General features: G+C 38.4%; 1 long non-coding RNA gene across 1 annotated transcript in view; it reads left to right on the top strand.

The window, feature by feature from the left end:
* The window catches only part of LOC134810371 (uncharacterized), a 40,507-nt gene extending 22,769 nt beyond the window's left edge, over nucleotides 1-17,738 (top strand). Inside the window, exons 2-3 of the long non-coding RNA XR_010158184.1 lie at nucleotides 13,745-13,873; nucleotides 17,425-17,738. This is a non-coding gene — a long non-coding RNA (uncharacterized LOC134810371). The remainder of the gene's footprint in view (nucleotides 1-13,744; nucleotides 13,874-17,424) is intronic.
* Nucleotides 17,739-21,168: the final 3,430 nt, after the last annotated feature.

The raw sequence follows: 21,168 nt of genomic DNA, 5'->3' as shown, positions 1-21,168 counted from the left end.
TGTAAAAGGCTGCAAAACGAGTGATATTAAGAGGTCCTTCAATTTCCAAAGACTGGGAACAGCACTGGGATTCATAAAGCTGGAAACAAAAGTGCAGCCGCCACGCTCTGCCCCTCAATTGAAGTCATGTTGTCTCCAGAATCCCACCTAGCAGCTGCCTCTCCCCATCCCTCACTATTGGTTATCAGTGGGTAGATAAGGACAATAACTTTGCTTTTCTTCACTTCATCTGTGGTGTTTCCTGGCTTCCTGCCTCCTCCCCTTCAGTATCCAGGTCTCTCAGGGTCTTGGGAGTCGCCTGAGCAGGCGGGGATGTCTCAGGAGTGCAGCCGGGCAGTCGGGCCGCTGAGTCACAGGCTCTATGGTGTCATTGGCCGGTAGACTGGAAGGAGACAGCTCCGTGGCTGCATCTGATTGCTAATGAGCTTTCTGGGGCCCCAGCCTTCTCATCAGCACCATTTGTTTTTACAGGCTGCCTGCCCTTTGTTGACTTGAGGCTTGTTTTCCCTGCCTTAGAGGCACTCGGAAGTTTTTCCTCGCTGGACCTGGCTGTCTCCTTTTCTTTTGAGACTTCGTGGGAGCTAAATTTAAACTTGATTAACAACATTTAGTTCAAGGAGGGTCAGGATACTATTTTCATGTTAAATGCTGCCCTTTATGTTCTTTTTTGTTTTAAGACATAATAGGCCCTCACAATGAGATCCCTTCTGATTTTGTTGCTATGGTGTGAGAGACAAAAAAATAGTATAAAACATTTGATTGGTTGATTCTGATCAGAGGTGGAAAAAGGGATTAATACCTCTTTTGTAAAAATCTATTGACAGGTCTATTTGTAAAACCTCACAAATACTTCTAGTAATGATATTTTTACTCTTTGCTATGAATAACTTCAGGTTAATATTTAGGGCACAGCTTGGAATCAGTTGTTCAAGGAAACTTCCAGACTAGACTCCAGATTCCATTCTGCAACCACTAACTTTTCCTTTCTAGCATTTTCCAAGGTGTGATTAAACCGTGAGACTGTAAGTTCCATTAGTGGAGGCACAGCATCTCTTGCGCCCCATCAAGGGGACTGAATATATAAATGGACAATGGCCAGATCACATACGAGAATAGAACTCTGACTTTCCACCTCTGCAGCAATCACTTCTCTAAGCCAAACTATAACCTCTGGCCTAGAGTGGTCAGCAGAACAGAATGGTATGCTCCCCAGACCAATCACATATATGCACCACTCCCAGAAAGCCCACCTTATGCTAGCATGAGGCTCCCCCATGCCAACAGCCTCTAATGAGAGCATAGCTGAAGCCTTCCTTCTTCTTCACTACAAAGATTTGCCAGTCCTCTTCCTGCCTTTGAGTATCTACCAGATGTGATAGTGGCTGACTTCCTAGCTATAACAAATGGAATAAATAGCCTCTGTTTGTTCTCATTTGGGTTGTCTTTATTTTCATAACATATAATCTCTTGTAATCAGGATAGTGTCTAGCATATAATAAGCCCTTAGGAAAGATTGTCTGAATGAATAAATGAATAAATAAATGACTACACATTAATCCATTTCCGGATTAGAATTCTGTCTTCCTGAGGACCTGGCTTTTCACCTCACCTCTCTAAGTATCTGACTTGTGGCCTTGGAAAAGTCACTCAATGGGTCTGGGTACCATTTTTCTCAAGCTGTAAACCAGCAAGTTTGGACCAAATAATACCTATGTTTCAAATATTCCCGGATGCTCATGTTTCAAGTAGCCTTCATAAAACTTCTCTGCAACCATAGCACAGGATGCCCACCTAAATTTCCCCACCCACACTTTACTTAAAGAGGAAATGTACTGAGTGTTTTCTATGATAATCCACTTCTTCTGAATGATGGAAGGAAAAGATAGCTTTTAAGAAAATTAGCTTGTTCCCCCTGAATTATGACTTGGTGAGCCATGATACATGCAAAGTAAATGGAAAGATGATTTTTGTTGCTTATTTATTTATTTGCTAAAGATTCTGAGGAAGAATCATGCTTTTGTGCTGGAAAAACATGTTGTTAAACTCTCTGCACCTCCTCTGCCTTCCCTACACTTACTCACTTGGCTAGGATGCTCCCTCCTCTACTCTTAACAATGCAGACCCTTTCGTCTTCAAGGCCTACATCACCTTCCACATTATACATTCACTCTTCCTCAACTTTTCTTGTTTCTGATAATCTTCTGTCTAAACTCCTATAAGATATCACTTAGAGTGCACATATAGTTTTTTTCTACTGGATTATAAATTATTGAGGGAGGTAATTTGTATCTTCCTATATTTCACATGATGTCGTGATAAAGCATAAAGACTATCATTGAATGAGCAAATACAGTGTACCAGCTGGTTTCATTTCTGTTATGTTATTGATTTTCTGCTACCCATGGATAATTGTTATAGACTCCATTTTAAAGAAGGAAAGACTGAGTTTCAGAGAGGTTGAGTAAGTTCTCCAAAGTCAAAAGGGCAGCAGTACTGGGTCTCAAAGCCACTTCTTCTGACTTCTGGTTCAAGTTCTTTGAATATCACTACACCTTCCTCCACACTGTAATGATTAAATCTGTTGTTGTGTCCCCATTGACAAATTCAGCTCAAATATCTAAAACAATAACAAATATAGGCTGGAAGACAAAGTTCCAAAGTTTCAAATTATATTTTCAAATTAATTTGAAATTGTAAGTCACAGCGTGGGTTCTTTTTTAATTTTCCTAGAGCTTTGAACTCAGGCCTATGTACTTTTTGCATAGCAACAATAATCTTTGTCTTTATGTACTGAGTAATTTAGATACTTTAAAACTTTTTTGTAGCTATTAGGCTAAAACATAAAAACCAAAATAGACAAATCAGAAGCAATTTGATTACAGTGGACATTCAGTTCAAAGTCAATCTATTAGATACCATGAGACCTTACCACCTCTTTTATTTTTTCTTCCGTAACCTCCATAACAGAGATGTGAAGGTAAGCTAGAAGAAAACCTAAGAGGAGAACAGATTGGAAGTAGCACACCATCCAGCACCGTAGTTACTGTTAAAAGCATATTTATAAGGCTCAAGTGTGGAATTAGAATAATGATTTTATTGTTATTGTTATTCAGACCTTTACCAAAGCAATAATTCTAGCTTTAGAATATAAAATTTAAGGACCTAAGGAATTTACAGGCAAATCTCAATGGTATCCAGAAATGTTATAAATGATGAAAAATGAACCTAGAAGTTGTACTAAAGCAATTGGGATTTTTTGGCCTTTGGAATGGAAGGAAAACAAAATATTCCTCTCTAAAATACTGAGGATTTTAGTTAAAAGGTTAAATGCAGGGGTACACTCTGCCTCTCCTCTCTGCCTTTATCAGCTCAGAGACAGTGGCATTAGAGATCTAGGATCTATCTCTTCCCATAAATTTACCTTCCCACATTTCCCCACCTTTTGGAAACCTGAAGATACTCTCTTCTTTGTTTTATCACTATACAAGATTTATGGCTCTTTGTTAAAATACTATTTAAGCAAGGCCTCTAAGCCACTGCCTTGAGAGAGAAGTGCTTTTTAGAACTGAGGCCTCTTCTGTGTGATGGGTACAGCGCACATTAACAAACTTCTGTTTGTTTTTCTTTTGTTAATCTGACTTTTGTTTTCAGGACAATGTTTCAACTAAGAACCTAAAAAGGGAAAGAAAATAAGTTTTCTCCCTTACAGAATAAACTCCACAACTCTTACCAAACAATGGCCTCCAAGGATATCAAGAATAGTAAATTAGACAAATGAGAGGGGCTCTCTGTTTCCTCAGAACCACTGCAAAACACGAAAGAAGTGGGCAGCTTCATCCATGTCCCTAAAAAGGATAAGAACTCATCCTTTTTTATGGCTGCATAGTACTCCATGGTGTATATGTGCCACATTTTCTTTATCCAGTCTATCATTGATGGGCATTTGGGTTGGTTCCAAGTCTTTGCTATTGTGAACAGTGCTGCAATAAACATACATGTGCATGTGTCTTTATAGTAGAATGATTTATAATCCTTTGGGTATATACTCAGTAATGGGATTGCTGGGTCAAATGGTATTTCTGGTTCTAGATCCTTGAGGAACTGCCACACTGTCTTCCACAATGGTTGAACTATTATTTACACTCCCACCAACAGTGTAAAAGCATTCCTATTTCTCCACATCCTCTCCAGCATCTGTTGTTTCCTGACTTTTTAATGATCGCCATTCTCAGCAAACTAACACAGGAACAGAAAACCAGACACCGCATGTTCTCACTCGTAAGTGGGAGGTGAACAATGAGAACACATGGAGACAGGGAGGGGAACATCACACACCAGGGCCTGTTGCGGGGTAGGGGACTAGGGGAGGAATAGCATTAGCAGAAATACCTAATGTAGATGACAGGTTGATGGGTGCAGCAAACCACCACGGCATGTGTATACCTATGTAACAAACCTGCATGTTCTGCACAAGTACCCCAGAACTTAAAGTATAATAATATTAATAATAATAACAATAAAGTGGGCAGACATTTAACTGTGTCTTTCCTTGGTTGTACTCTGATACTTGACACCTACTTTTCCCTGACTACCTGTCACTTTATCTTTGCCTTATTTCCTGTCTTTCTCTTTTGTCTTCATGGGGCTGTATTTTATTCATTGTATTTGTATTTAATTCTTGTATTTCTTGCACTTACAAGGGATCAAGGGTAACTCTGGTTTTTACCTGTCCAATATCTTTTTCCCCTTCTTCAGTTCTTCTCTAGGGAGCCACTCCTCCCTGAGTCTTGTTTCTTGTTGAGTGGCTGGGCTTACCTCAAAGCAGAGGGACCAAGGGACTTGCCTGAACAATCAGAGTATTCCATTCACCTTTCTACAGTGATGAGTTTGAGAACCAGTGTGTCATTCAAGTGGATGGAATGAGAGTTGATCCCCAGATTTCAGCTGGAATTTTTAGTGCTGAGAAACTTCCTTTTTGGGGTTTGATACTGGTAGGATGTAGGACTGGAATTCCTGGAGACATCCATGTGGAGAGAAAATGTTTCAAAACAAAACCAATTTGGAGGACAGCAGAACTGAAAGATGCAAAGAGGCCAAGTCCTAACTACAGTGTTTTAGCACTTCGATCCAGCCAAGCTTCAAGGTCGTCCACCCTGGGCATTTCAAGCTGTGCATCTATACGCTCATATTTTCTTATTTTCATCAAGTCTGAGGGAGAGGATGGTTCTTTTTGTTGTTGTTGTTTCTTTTTCATTTTAGAGACAGAGTCTCACTTTGTTGCCCAGGCTGGAGTGCAATGGTGCGATCTTGGCTCACTGCAACCTGTGCCTCCCGCGTTCAAGCGATACTCCTGCCTCAGCCTCCCGAGTAGCTGGGATTGCAGGCGCACACCACCATGCTCGGCTAATTTTTGTATTTTCAGTAGAGACAGGGTTTTGCCATTTTGGCCAGGCTGGTCTCGAACTCCTAACCTCAGGTGATCTGCCTGCCTCGATCTCCCAAAGTGCTAGGAAATCAGGTGTGAGCCACTGCGCCTGGCCGAGAGGATGATTCTTAAAAGAGTGATGATAGACATGGGTAGGTAACCAGGACTGTCAGAATAATAACAATGCTGAATTGGGTTTCTAAGAAGCACCTTTGCTAAGACTGGTTTTCATTCTAGGTGGGCTTCTTATGTGGTTTTCCTATCCTCACAGCTTTAAGAACCCTGTTGAAAGTGACTCCTATATCTGTATTTTTAGATCAGAACTTCTCCAGGCCCACATAGCCTACTGGCCCCTCCATGGGCGCCTCAAGCCCAATACCATTAAACCCACATGTTTTCTTCTCCCTCAAACTTATGCATCCTCTTGCTTTCCCCATTTTGCTTAAGGAATTTAAGTACCCAAGCCAGTCTTTCCTAACTAAACTACTTCCTCATGGGTAAACATCATGTTTTCCTTTTCTTTTTATCTTGTTAGCTCCAATCCTAGTAGCATGCCTGCCATTTAGTAGATGCTCCAAAACTTTTTAGCTAAATAAATTAATAAAAAAAGAATAAGATATGATAAGACTTCTCTATTATTTAGAGATAGCTAGAATGGGTCTTGCTTGAAAGAAAAAGAATGAAGTAGATGACCTCTTAGGATTCCCTCCGGCAAAATATTAAAAAAGAAAAGAAAAAAATGTCTTTGCCTTGTTTACCAAGAGAATCACAGGCTGACTTGTGGTTTTCATGGTGTTTTACAGTTAAAAAAATGTTTCTTTTGTTTATATTTCATTTCTGACCCATTTAATAAAGTAAGTTAGATGACTAATTGGTGTTGATGCAATACAGTTAGTCATAGATATTGAATCTATGAACTAGTTTCTTAGTTCAAAGATTTGGTGTTGTCCTAAGTATCAATAATGCAACTTTGATCACAAGACATTCTGACCTAATTATTATATTCTTCTGGTCATTTCTTTTCTGTAGGACAAAGCCAAATGCAGTGCTTATAATAAATAGTCTCTTCTCCACAATGCCATTTTTGCTCAGAATATCCCATCATAGAAAAATGTGATGGTTCATAGAAAGGACATGAGGGGCTGAGTGCGGTGGCTCACACCTGTAATCCCAGCACTTTGGGAGGCCGAGGCAGGCAGATCACGAGGTCAGGAGATCAAGACCATCCCAGCTAACATGGTGAAACCCCGTCTCTACTAAAAATACAAAAAATTAGCCGGGCATGGTGGCATGCGCCTGTAGTCCCAGCTACTTGGGAGGCTGAGGCAGGAGAATCACTTGAACCAGGGGTGTGGAGGTTGCAGTGAGCAGAGATTGCACCACCACACTCCAGCCTGGACGACAGAGCGAGACTCCGTCTAAAAAAAAAAAAAAGAGAGACATGAGGGAGAATGATGTACTTGGCAGCCAAGAACACAAACTCAACCTAATCTAAGTCTGATCTCCTTGGCTTAGAACTAGAACAGGACAATCAGTCTGAGGGCTCAAGGAAATACAGACAATAGTCTGAAAAGACATTAATTACACCTCAGTACTTTTTTGCCTATGGGAGAATTCTGTGTGTTTGCTACATGGAAACATTTGTTTCAATCTAGACATGTGCAGCTCAGAAAGTATGGATGAATGTGATTGCAACGGGAGCGAAGAGGTAGGGAGCTAGGAGAGATGCCAAAAAATGTGGGCACACCATGAGGTCCAATAGGAACCACACTTTAGTCAGAAGATATGGTCCTATGGTCATCCTATTGCATTGACAACCTCCCTATCCCTCTACAACACTCATGTCCTTCACCCCATAAACCTTGACCTTGTTATACATAGCACATATATTCTTATATCTCTATCTATTAACATATATGTTTCACAGTAGGTTTAGATATCCTGTTGGCTCTTAAGTACCTTGAGGTCAACCTTTATATCTATTTTCTTTTCTTCTGCCCTGGATTACTCTATGATTTGTGGCTTTGAATAAATGTTACTGACTGATATGGTTTGGCTGTGTCCCCACCCAAATCGCATCTTAAATTCCCACGTGTTACGGGAGGAAGCCAGTGGGAGGTAATTGAATCATGGGAACAGGTTTTTCCTGTGCTTTTCTTGTGGTAACAAATAAGTCTCACAAGATATGATGGTTTTAAAAAGGAAAGTTGCCCTGCACAAGCTCTTTTTGCCTGCTGCCATCCATGTAAGACATGACTTGCTCCTTTATGCCTTCTGCCATGATTGTGAGGCTTCCACAGCCACGTGGAACTATAAGTCCAATTAAACCTCTTTGTTTTGTAAATTGCTCAGTCTCAGGTATGTCTTTATCAGCAGCATGAAAATGCACTAATACACTGACCAAGCTATTTACATTTTGCAATCTCAGAAAATTCTTTATGAGAAGAGTAAGAATTTTATGAAGACCTGTGACTAAAAACATGATGTGAAGGACAGCTCTGGCTAACATGGCTGTGCTGTCTTATTTATGTATAGGAGTTTTGTTTTTGTTTTTGTTTTTAGGACAAAGCTACCAATTTTTAACCCATTTATTCATTTGTTTTTATAACAAATATCAAGTACCTGAGTATTACTCTTAGTTAAATTCAGAAAAGAAAACTGAGATTTCTGTTTCATATACACCTTATACACACAACCTGAAGGTAATTTTATACAATATTTTAAATAATTTTGTGCAGAAAACAAAATTTTGACTGTGTTTTGACTGTGAGCCATGGTAGAAAATCAGGTGTAAAATTTTTCACTTTTGGCGTCACGTCAGTGCTCAAAAATTCTTGGATTTTGGAGCATTTTGAATTCAGATTTTCAGAACAGAAATGCTCAACTTGTGTAAGAGAGAGCAAGCTTACTTTTATATACTTGTATTTCTTTCTGTTAATGTCTTATACGTGTTCTTGTTCATTTTTAAATCATTTTTGTTGCTCTTGATTTATAATAGCTCTTTGTATATTAAGAAAATTAGCCCCCGTCTGTCATATGCATCTTAAATATTTCCTATCTGTTCTGTGATTTTCAAATTCTTATTTCTTATTTATTTTATACCTTATAGAACTTTAATATTATTGTCCAGTCAGATTTTGTCTTTTTTTTCATTTTGGATTCTTGGTTTTATGTCATCTTTAGGAAATCCTTCTCCATTTCATGACGATTTTGAAAAATCTAATGCTTTTGTATTTTTAGTGCCTCTTTACATACATGCATACATAAAATTATTATTTCTCACCACTGCAAGTGAAGTGTAACAAAAGCATGAAATGGTCAAAACTTGAAGGCAAGCACTGGCTCCGACACTTTGCTGTTTCATCAAGCTCTAGTCTTCAAGCTGTTGTCCTCTCTACAAAATGTAGATCAAGATAAACATTTCACAAGGACTTCATGGGGTTTAAATTATATTTGCAAATAAAATAAATTTATAAACAAAAAAATCGTACGATAGCTAACTATAAGCAATACTTAATAATTGAAATTAGTCATTGTTTATGCTATGGACTGAATGTGTCTCCCTCAAATTCTCGAGCTGAACTTCTAACTCGCAGCATGATGGTATTAAGAGCGGGGGCCTTTGGGAGGTAATAAGGTTTAGATGAGGTCATGAGGGCTAGAGCCTCCATGATGGGATTAATACCCTTCTAAGAAGAGGAAGAAACACCGGAGCTTCCTCTCTGTGCCATGTTAGGATACAGTAAGAAGGTAACCATTTGCAAGATTAGAAGCAGGCCATTACCAAAACCCAACCATGCTAGACCCGGATCTTATGCTTCAGTCTTCAGAACCGTGAGAAATAAATGTCAGTTGTTTGAGTTACCCAGACTTTGATATAGCAGCCTAAGCAGACTAATACAACATACTTGAATTTAATAATTTGATTAAAAGTTTCCAAGGACATATTAACATGCGAAGGCGGGTCTAGTGTAGGAGTTTGAAATACATTACTCACTAGTGGAGAATGCCTATCCCTGGTCCTGTTGCTATTGACTCTGCATGTCATACATAGAGTCTGCTTAGATTCAGGATGATGAAGAAAGGAATATTTTTACTTTTACTTATGATATGCCACTAGAATACACTTCATGTCAACACGAGGCAAATTAACCAAGAGATCAGACTCCAAATTCTGGAAATAATCATCAAAAGCTAAATGGTTTGCTTCCAATTCAACACTTCAAAGATGAGCAAATTAGTAAGCCGAAATAAAAGTTTAAAAACCTCATCAGGGTAGATGAAAGAGAATTTTCCAAGATTTTGAAAAATTTAACCGGGTTCAGCTGACTTAAAGATTTTCATGACGTTTTCTTTTATTCAATTAAACCAAATACATGACCATCTTTGATGCGTTAATGTTTTGGAGGTATCCTCCAGCTCCAATACAGTCTTATTGTCATTATGAAGTAAGAGTTTCTGGGTCTTTTAACATAGTTAAAAAGATGGGCTCCAGGCTCTGTCTTGGAATATAAAAGCTCATCTCATGGTACTGGGTGTATTCTTGCATTTTAAGTAAGATCTAGTTGGTTCCTTCTCCAAACTTGAGGAGAAAACGTAAGTTCTATGGTCATAAAAATAAAATTTGGTTCAATTTTTCCCTTTCCATCTAGGCTGCCCTAGAGAATGATCTGGACAGTCCAGCAACTGAGCTTGCAGATGTGGCAGCCAAAAGCAGCCTTTTGGACATCTGCATGAGATGCTGGCCTTCACGGCAGCAGAAGGCCATGAGGAGTCTTGAGCAGCAGAGGCACTTTCCCACTTTCAACCTCCTTTAAGCTTTAGTATTATTGGTCTGTGTGGCCCCAGGAAGAGCTATTTCTTCTCATGAAAGGAGGACACAGTCTCTTTTCCTTTCCTCTTCTCTGCTGTTGCCCTTGCCTGCCTTGTTTTTCTGGTACTGGGAAGTGCCTGGCTCCTCCCTTCCTCCTGGGAGGAAACAAAGTCAATTTCAAAATGACATAGTTATCCATCATTTTCTCCAAAGAACATAAAGCATATTTCTATGAAATTTCTTGTTTGAATAGCTCTTGGAAACATAGATGACAAATACTAAGTTTTCAAACACGAAAAGTTCCAGCAAAAGGCTATCCAGGGACTTTCTGTAAGAGAAGAGTTTCAGAGCTATTTACTGAGAGGTGTGACTGCTTTCCTATATCACATCCCATTTACAAAATTTCTGCAATGGTAGTCTCTCTGTTCCTGTACATACAAATCAGCCAGAATACTTTTACAAATTAAAAACTGGGGTAGTAAACATAAAGAAAGGAAGTACTCCGGGCTCCTTGATATTGCACTATGCTTTCAGAATTTCTAATGGGATGTGGGCAAAGATGGATGTTATGGTCTTCCCCTTTTCTAAAATATTTTTTAAATATACCAGGTAATAAAAACAATCCAGTCATTTATGAAGAATAATTTTTTGATTACTTTTTAAAAAAATCAGATCTCTCAGGGATGAAAGGAATAATTTTGGAAATACGTTGGGTAGAAATGTGCATGTAGAAGGCCCCAGGTCAGGAAGATCCTTAAGTGGAAGGACAAGGAAGGACTGGGAGTTGGTTGACACATAAGATCCTTGGAGTTTTCCAAGCCCAGCTGTTGAAGCCATGGTCACAACTGCTTGTTGTTTCCATGAGTCACATTAAGAGTGCTTAGACGAGTGCAGTCATCAAAGAAGCTATGCCTTCTGGTTAACGCTGCCATAAATATGCCACAGCTAGCCCTTCCTCGGACTACAGACAAATTTGGTGTGCTTTTTGGGTCATTTTAGTGAAATGCTTACTTTCATTTCATGATTTTTGGCACTATTCCAATTGCTAATAAAAATAACTGGGAAAGAGACCCTTCTAAATATATACCATTAGCTCCTAAATATACATCAGCATCTCAGAAAAACTCCTTTTGGCCCTCTGGGATAAATGTTTTTATGTCTGTGTCTATGTGATAGCCAACAAATGGTATTAGAAGTAACTATTCAGACTCTGGGATCAAAGTGTACATTTCTTAATATATAAACTAGTTCCACCAAGCCAAATAACCACAATAGGCTTAACTGTCTTGTAAGCAGCCTGTACAGAGATTCTAGACCAATCTTGGATATCCAAGAAAGACAGTCCTAGAATGGAGAAGAAGCACTTTTGCAGAGGAATACATTGAGATGTGTTCAATTCTAAACAAATCATTCCATCTTTCTTTTTTATTTTTATTTTTATTTTTATTTTTTTGAGATGGAGTCTCGCTCTGTCGCCCAGGCAGAAGTGCAGTGGCTCGATCTCGGCTCACTGCAAGCTCCGCCTCCTGGGTTCACACCATTCTCTTGCCTCAGCCTCCCAAGTAGCTGGGACTACAGGCGCCCGCCACCACGCCCAGCTAATTTTTTGTATTTTTAGTAGAGACGGGGTTTCACCGTGGTCTTGATCTCCTGACCTCATGATCCGCCCGCCTCGGCCTCCCAAAGTGCTGAGATTACAGGTGTGAGCCTCTGCGCCTGGCCAAATCATTCTATCTTTCTAGGGGTCATTGTCCAAGCTTAAACAGACTCTGGCATGTAATCCCACAAAATTAAACATTTCAATTCCAAAATTATTACTGAGTACATTGGATAAGCAAGTTATGTTCTCAAACTGTGGGGGTTAAAATACTGAAAAATTAGATATGGTCCCTGCCTTCCAGGATTATGCACCAGATAATGAAATAAACATGCAAATTGAGGGCCCAAATGATTATGTGGCCAGAAACATAATTTTTAAAATGTAATTCTCCCCAAAATAAGTTAGATTTAAATTAAAAGAGGTTAAATGCACTGTTTTCTTCCTCACTTAATTTCTTTTCTCCACTTTGCCATATTCCCCTCCCCAGTGCCCTTCCTTCTGACCCTAATGATGTGCCCAGTCCTCTCCATTCTTTGAATGCTTCCTGGAATCTTTTTTTTTCAATTAAATTTTTTCTTTATATTATATTTTCATGACAAATCATACAACAGAACCACACACAGCAAGCATATATTTACCAAACGTTAACCTATTCTGAGTTGTTATTAAGAAGAGACACATGCACATATGAAAAATAATGAGCTTCTAGATGACAGAAAATGATCACTGGTGCCATCATGAATTCTGTAAGAATAAGTCATGGCATATTGTATTAGTTCGTTCTCACTCTGCTATTAAACACATATCTGAGACAAAGAGGTTTAACGGACTCACAGTTCCACATGGCTGGGGAGGCCTCACAATCATGGCAGAAGGCAAGGAGGAGCAAAGTCATATCTTACATGGCGGCAGGCAAGAGACACTGTACGGGGGAGCCCCCATTTATAAAACCATCAAATCTCTTGAGACTTATTCACTATTATGAGAACAGTATGGGGTAAACCATGCCCATAATTCAATTATCACCACCTGACCCTGCCCTTGGCACATGGGAATTCTTACAATTGAAGGTTAGATTTAGGTGGAGACACAGAGCCAAACCATGTCACATACCATCTTCTTTTCTTTAGTTAGCAAATTGACAGGACAGCATATAGAAATGCAGTAGTCAACAGCCTCCAAAGAGAATGTTTTTAACCAGTAATGTCTGGAAGAAAGTTCAGTTAAATGAATTCTTTTGTTGAACAACTGTGCTCAATGAGCATTCATCTAAGCAAACCTGATGGGAGATTCTATTCAAGTACATAGGGCCCTATCCTCAGCTCTGTCCTGCTCTACATTATAACCAAGGAGTAGGATTAGGTTATATAAAATTAGAGTAAATTTTCAGATCCTTTGAGGCTCGGAAGAATAACTTATTTTATTTTCAGAACCTGAGAGACTTTTCAGATGCTTGAGAAAAAAAATGCATCAAAGATTCAATTTTACAGCAATAAATATAAAGTCCTGTATTTTAGAGAAAAAAACAAAATAAAGGGTGGGTGAATTATGGCGTGGCAAGGTTAATGACCTAGAGGCTTTAGTTCATAATTGACTCTTGATCAGTAGAGGTGCACTATGGCTTATAAGTAAGTGATTTACCATGTAGCAGGTAAATCAAGGAGTTAACAGTTCTATTCTACTCTACTCTGGGTTGTCTATTCAGACTGCGCCTAAAATATTTTCTATGGGCAATATATTTTAATAGTAGACAAATAAGATTGCATTTAATAGAGTGTCATCTACATGGTTGAAAAAACTGCAGATAATTTTACTTAAAAAAAAAGTTTCCAGGAACTAGAATAGTGGGAGAAAGACATGCACATTATGGTTGCCTACAAATACGTATGTTCTTTTTGGATTCCAGGTGTGGGGAAAAGAGTGACTTCACCTTAAATGTTAACCTGCCATGTAACTTCTGACTAATCCCAGGTCCAGAAATGCCTCCAAATGTCTCGTTGCTGTATTACTCTTTATGTGGAAACACCTGTTCACTGTAAGTTTCCTCCAAAACAACTCCTGATGCTGTTGCAGAAATCATAGGCTGTGACACCCATAGTCACCTACACATTCTCTCTAGAGCATGTATACTATACTTTCCCCAAATATAAGCCCTTGGTCTGGGGTGTTGTGGTATGGAGAGCTACCTGTTTTGCAGCCACCCAAGACCACACTTTCAACTGTAAGTTCCACCTAGTAAATCATCCCATCTCAACAAACTGGATTTATCTGCCTCCTTCTTTGGTTCCACAACTCCTTTGGCCCTTGGGGGCCACTTTGCATATATGGCCCTTTCATAGAACACAAAGTATAAAAGAAGGCCCAGAAGATAAAAATAACAGATAACATAGAATTACTGAATAAAAATGTTTGAAAGACAGACTAGGTTGTTTTGCGGGAGCAGGGAGTTCTCTTTTTGGAGAGGATTTGGGTATCTTTAGAGATTTGAACCAATGGCCTTTGGGCTAGTATCTATTGGGAGACAATTCTCCATGGACCACTCATGTTTTTCCATATTTTGTGAGCAGAGTTACTGACTGTGTTTTAAACATAATCTTGATTAAAGTATGGTGAGGCACAAAGAGAGCTGCTATGAAATCACAGAAGTTTATTATTCTCACAGTTCTCTAAGAGAAAATACAGCATGCAATGTGGGGCCACAAAGGGGAAGATCAGGATCAATTATAAGGTAGAAAGAGAGTAGATAAGTGCCTTACAGTGGTTTCTGCTGGGAGAAGGAAAGGATACACTGGGACAGGATACACTGGGAGAAGGAAAGGATACAGTGGTTTCTGCTGAGGCAGGAAAGGATACACTGGGACTGGTTTGCTATATTTAAAAGTGTCACCCCTATAAACTCATGCTGGGCTAAGAGTGTGGGGACGTCAGGTGGTTATCTCAGGTCCCTAATTGTTTACCTAAAGTGGTTGACATTCCATCTTGAAGATGTTAATTCATCAAGTTACAGAAACTACAAAACGTGGTTTACATAGATTGCCTCTGTGCCGAACTATATTTTCAAATTTGTTTATACAGCAAACAGCCTTAGAAATTAGATATAGTGTCTCCTTCCAGAGCAAAGTGTGGATTTGTTTACTGTTCAGTGTAATAAAGGTAGCTTCTCTTTTCCTGGTCAAGGGCAGGCCAGATTGCTGCCTATTATAAAATATTCGGGTTCCCTAAGCTCATGATTCCTCTCCTCTCATGCATCCACGGCACATGCAGGTATCATTTGGTCCTCTTTGTATTGCTTTGTGGGAACTGGGGCTCAGGGAACCAGAGTTAAAATACTGATACTTTGACTACCGCTATTTCTGTGAATAACAAACTCTCCTTTGTCTATGTCTTCTGCCAGCATCCAAGAAACTAACTGACTAACTTGTTAGCCTGCAAATAGGATAAAATTTGAGACCCTTTTTAGTTCTTGGCAGTACTTTTTGATACTGTAATTCCATAATTTAAAAAAAACTGGAGATAATGCCTTCGTGCAAACATGGTATTCTAACAGTGAGAATTCAAGTGCCTGGTATGAGAGAGAGGAGACTAAGAGTAGGTAGGACTTTGAAGAGACTATTGGGACAAATTCCATGGACCACCATCTGTTCAGTCCCTGTTACAGCCAGTTCTGCTTTAGTGGAAAATCTTTAGCATAACACATGGCAGCAGAAATACAGCCACTTCCCAGGGAAATTGTGTTATTTCAAACTTTGACTGAACAAAGATAATCTGTTTTGGAAATATGAGGTAACCTGTACTGTATTTGATTCCATACAATAATTGGTGATATCATACAAAATTCCTCTTATTTTATATCATATTGTCCCCAAAATATATGAAGGCTTATCTATATAAGGAAGATACAGATGAGAAGACACCCTCTGAACCAGCATTAGACACAATCCATGAGGAAGATCCCAATCTTTCTGGTTCTTCTGACAAATTTGACTTCCATATTTTTCATGGGCCCCATATCAACTGGCTGTGATTCTCATTTGATGAATAAATTTAATTACCAGTGTTCCCTTATCTGTTCTTTGATTCCTGGATCCATCTTATCTTCTCATTCTTTTCCCATTACTTTCTCAGTTCAAATTGATTACCTGTTCCCAATCTCAGTTTTTAATGGCATTAACTTTCACCCCTACTCTCTCCATCCCCATTCACATCTGTGGTTCTCACCTCAGTCATAGCATCTTCCTCTGAAGACTGATGCAATAATTCACCTGCCTCCTGAGTGCAGGTGAGCCTCCCACACCAGCAGTGCTTTGCTTTGACCACCCTGTTAACATCATTCACTATGGTCACTGGTAGAAACTGTCACAGCCTGGATGTAATCACTCAAAATTTGACATTTATTTATGTCTTGTACTGGAATTGGGGAAACTATTTGTTTTGAACTAGGAATTGGATTTTAGACAGAAGAAAGGTATCGGTATAAACAGTTTAATTTTTGGACAAAATGTGCAAAATGTATATTCATTAGGAATCAGTATTCAGACCTTCTCTGATCTTTATTAATTGTTGTAGTGCACCAAGTTGGTAAATTAAGTTATTCTTGGAAATGAAAGCCCACATTGGAGGAGAAAAATCATGAGAAACATTTAATAAAAGTATGCAATTTATAGAAATACAGCAAAAAATAATCAGTGTGAGCCATTGTAAGATAATATATTTTAGAGAAAAACATTTTTAAGTTAATTATGATTATTGTCTCTAAGCTACCAAAGCAACTATATGCTAGCAACTGACATAATTATTGCAGACTGTTCTCAACATCCTTCCATGACCAAAAAAAGCTGAGCAACATTGTCTGGTATGAATGAGATACAGAAACACACTGCCACCACCCACATATATATTATCCCTTTCCTTACACAAAACCTGGTGAGTTCATACTGGATTATGATGTCTTGATTGATACACCTGACAAAAGACATGATAGAGCTAGAGAAGAACCAAAGGATAGTAAAAAATATTCAATCTATGGAAGATTTTAATAGCAAGAGAAAGTAAAAATAATTAAAATAAATGGACATTCATCTCAAAAGACATAGGGAAAGAGGACACATTTCATTGGCAACTTTTAGAAAAAAACACTTTTAAGAGGTAACAAACTAGTGTCTTAAACCAGCAGCCATCTTTGTACTTAATGATGCCCCATTATGGGCATTCTCATTAAAAACTAGAACAACTTAAGGATAGTTACCCTAACCATTGTCATTTTTTTGTGTGTTCTTGGATTTGCAGCCTATGCAATAAGAGAGGAAATAATCACAAAAGTAATAATTTTGGAATGAAGCCAACTTTGTTGGTTTACTCTCTGCCGTCTCCTGTCCTGAAGTTAAAAACCACTGGAGAAAAGCATATAGCTGTGATGACTGTTCTTAGTTAAAATTTTTGCTCACTAATCTCCAGTGGTAGTTTAATGCTGCCCCCAAATTTTTATATATTTACAAATTTCATTCACTTTCCCACTTTTCTAGATGATTATTTACATGTTCTGCTCTTGCTGAAATCTTTAATACCTCCTTTCCATGTCGTTTTCAGGCTATTTCACTGAACTAAAGCAGTCAAAAGAGAATGCTCATGAGATCCCATCACCACCACTTTACCGAACTACTTCCATATGTGACTATTTACTCTTTCTTCTTTTCTATTATTATTGATGAACTGGCCATGTACCTAGCTAAGGTGGATCCTGCCACTTAGATATTAGATCTTATCTACCCTTTCTCACTCTGAAATATTGTTCCAAGGATTCTTTTCTTGTATCATTACTTTTCCCTGTTTACTAGTGTAATAAGTATAGAAATATGCTGTTATTTTCCCATATTAAAAATTCTCTTGAGTAGGAAGCTCAATATAGTAAAGATGTTAATTCTTTCTCAAATTGATATAAATTTATCAACTTAAATCAATTATTTATTAATTTAAATTGATCTACATTCCTCCCAAATTGGTCAGCATTCTAAAAATATCAACATTATGTGTGTACGTAAAGAGATAAGATGTTTCTAAAGTTTAATGAAATTGAATGGGACTTGAAGAACAGAGTTCAAGGAATTGCACTATTGAATATGAAAATCTATTCAAGATGAAGAGTGTTGGAGGAATTACATGATGGATGTTAAGATTTATTATAAAGTTGCAAGACTAATAATGCTATAAAAAGTAGTCTTCAACCAGGTGCAGTGGATCACATCTGTAATCCCAGCACTCTGGAAGGCCATGGCAGGCAGATCACTTGAGGTCAGGAGTTCAAGACCAGCCTGGCCAACATGGCAAAACTCCTCTCCATAAAACATACAAAAATTAGCCGGGTGTGGTGGCACGTGCTTGTAATCCCAGCTACTTGAGAGGCTGAGGCATGAGAATCGCTTGAACCTGGGAGCCAGAGGTTGCTGCGAGCTGAGATTGCACCACTGTGCTCCAGCTTGGACCACAGGGCAAGACTCCATCTCAAAAATGAAAAAAAAAAAAGGAAACAAAAAGTAATCTTCCAGATTAACAGAGCTGCAAGAATTGCATTGCCAAATATTATGACTTATAATTTACAGAAATTGAGATGGTCAGATATTTGTGTAAGAATAGAGAGGTTAATGAAACAGAACATGAAATACAGACAAATATTCACATGTATATGGTCACTTGATTTTTGACAAAAGTATCACTGCAGTGTATAAAGGAGGTTCTTTTTCATAAATGGCATTGAATCAACTATATGCTCATATTGTAAAAATGACTCCTAGCTGACACCATATACTAAGTCTCTTCCAGATGAACTGTACTCTTTCCCGTTTCAGTTAATGGACACTATGTCCTTCCAATTGCTTAGACCAAAAATCTTGGAGTCATCCCAATCCCCTTTTTTCTCTTTTATTTCACACTGAATACATTGGCAAATTATTTCAGGTCTTCCTTATAGTGTATCCAGCATTAAATCAATTATCACCATTTTAAGACTATGCCTTGGTCCTAGGTATTATTTATTCTGTCTTGCCTAGATTATTACAACAACCTCTGTATTAGTTGGGTTCCTCCAAAACCTGACTCTAAGAGGGTAATCCCAGGAAGCATGGTAGGATAGTGGGAGAGTGTAATAGGAAAAGCCGATGAAGCGTGCATGGATGAGTGAGTTAATGCTGTTTGACACTGAAGGCTAGTTCTACAGGGCACCCTCTAATAGACTATATAGAAAACACGTCAGAATTGTCTCACTGAGGAAAATTGGAGTCTTTAGGCACCAACTCTCTTCTGAACTTGGTAAGGGTCAATTCTAGGCATACGTCCCTGGCACTTTCGTGCTCACTGCTTTTCAGGCAGAGAAAAAGGAAGCAGTTAATATACGTGGGGATTGTCTACGTACAGGTGTCTCAGGGTGAACCAAGGCTACAGGAAGGGGTGACTACAACTTCTACTCTACTTCCCAGCTGGTCTTACTTCTGTCCTTTTAAATCTGGTCTTAACACAGTCAGAACCACAGAATCTATGGCATCTCATGCCACTTTTATGCTGAAAATCATCCAACATCTCCCCAAATCACTCCAAGTAAAAACTCTAAATACGATCCATAAGAACCTCCAAAATCTGATCTTTCATTACATTAAAAATATTTTATATATGACTGTTCTGTTTCAGATTTGCTCTAAGTTCCTTAGTCAGAAGTTACTCTTTTAGTGAGGCCCTCTACTCCAAAAATTTCAACACCCACTCTTGTTATTTTATATGCCTCTTCTCTGCTCAATTGTTCTTCCTTTGCTTTAAGTACCATTTATCCTAGTTTATACATTATTTTTGTAAAATTTGGTTTATTGCTCTTCTCTCCTGCTGGAACTATAACCTCCATAATCTGTTTTGGGTCTTTTTGTTGTTTTTCATTTTTTTATTGCTTCAGTACTGTATTCTCAGTGCTTATTAAGTTTGGCTGACACATAGTAGATACTTACTTGTCATTGAATTAATAATGTAATTTGTATATAATATGATTTTCTTTTGACAAAATCCAAGATAAGCTAATAATTAATAAAATATGCTTGTAAGAAGCAGTTATAAGGCATAATAAAAATATTAGGTCTAATAAAAATCTAATAATCTAATTGTTAAAAGATCTAGTAATACTTTGTCAAGAAATGTCTGAGTTTATGCTAAGAAAACAAATATTTACTGAGCTATAAAAGAAGGTTTTACGATATGGAGAAATATACCATATTTCATGGAAAATGAAACATGAAATATGTTTTTCTTTCTTTTTTATTATTATACTTTAAGTTCTAGGGTACATGTGCACAATGTGCAGATTTGTTTCATATGTATACATGTGCCATGTTGGTGTGCTGCACCCATTAACTCGTCATTTACATTCGGTATATCTCCTAATGCTATCTCTCCCCCCTCCCCCCACCCCACAACAGGCCCCAGTGTGTGATGTTCTCCTTCCTATGTCCAAGTGTTCTCATTGCTCAATTCCCACCTATGAGTGAGAACATGTGGTGTTTGGTTTCTTTGTCCCTGTGATAGTTTGCTGAGAATGATGGTTTCCAGCTTCATCCATGTCCCTACAAAGGACATGAACTCATCCTTTTTATGGCTGCATAGTATTCCATGGTGTGTGTGTGCCACATATTCTTAACCAGTCTATCACCAATGGACATGTACGTTGGTTCCAAGTCTTTGCTAATGTGAATAGTGCCGCAATAAACATACGTGTGCCTGTGTCTTTATAGCAGCATGGTTTATAATCCTTTGGGTATATACCCGGTAACGGGATGGCTGGGTCAAATGGTATTTCTAGTTCTAGATCCTTGAGGAATCGCCACACTGTCTTCCACAATGGTTGAACCAGTTTACAGTCCCACCAACAGTGTAAAAGTGTTCCTATTTCTCTATATCCTCTCCAGCACCTGTTGTTTCCTGACTTTTTAATGATTGCCATTCTAACTGGTGTGAGATGGTATCTCATTGCGGTTTTGATTTGCATTTCTCTGATGGCCAGTGATGATGAGCATTTTTTCATGTGTCTGTTAACTGCATAAATGTCTTCTTTTGAGAAGTGTCTGTTTATATCCTTCGCCCACTTGTTGTGGGGTTGTTTGTTTTTTTCTTGTAAATTTGTTTGAGTTCATTGTAGATTCGGGATATTAGCCCTTTGTCAGATGAGTAGATTGCAAAAATTTTCTCCCGTTCTGTAGGTTGCCTGTTCACTCTGATGGTAGTTTCTTTTGCGGTGCAGAAACTCTTTAGTTTAATTAGATCCCATTTGTCAATTTTGGCTTTTGTTGCCATTGCTTTTGG

This window comes from Pan troglodytes, chromosome 5, assembly GCF_028858775.2.
Source record: "Pan troglodytes isolate AG18354 chromosome 5, NHGRI_mPanTro3-v2.0_pri, whole genome shotgun sequence".
NCBI lineage: Eukaryota > Metazoa > Chordata > Mammalia > Primates > Hominidae > Pan > Pan troglodytes.
The sequence above is the reverse complement of the archived record's forward strand: the minus strand, read 5'-3'. Positions and strand labels throughout refer to the sequence as shown.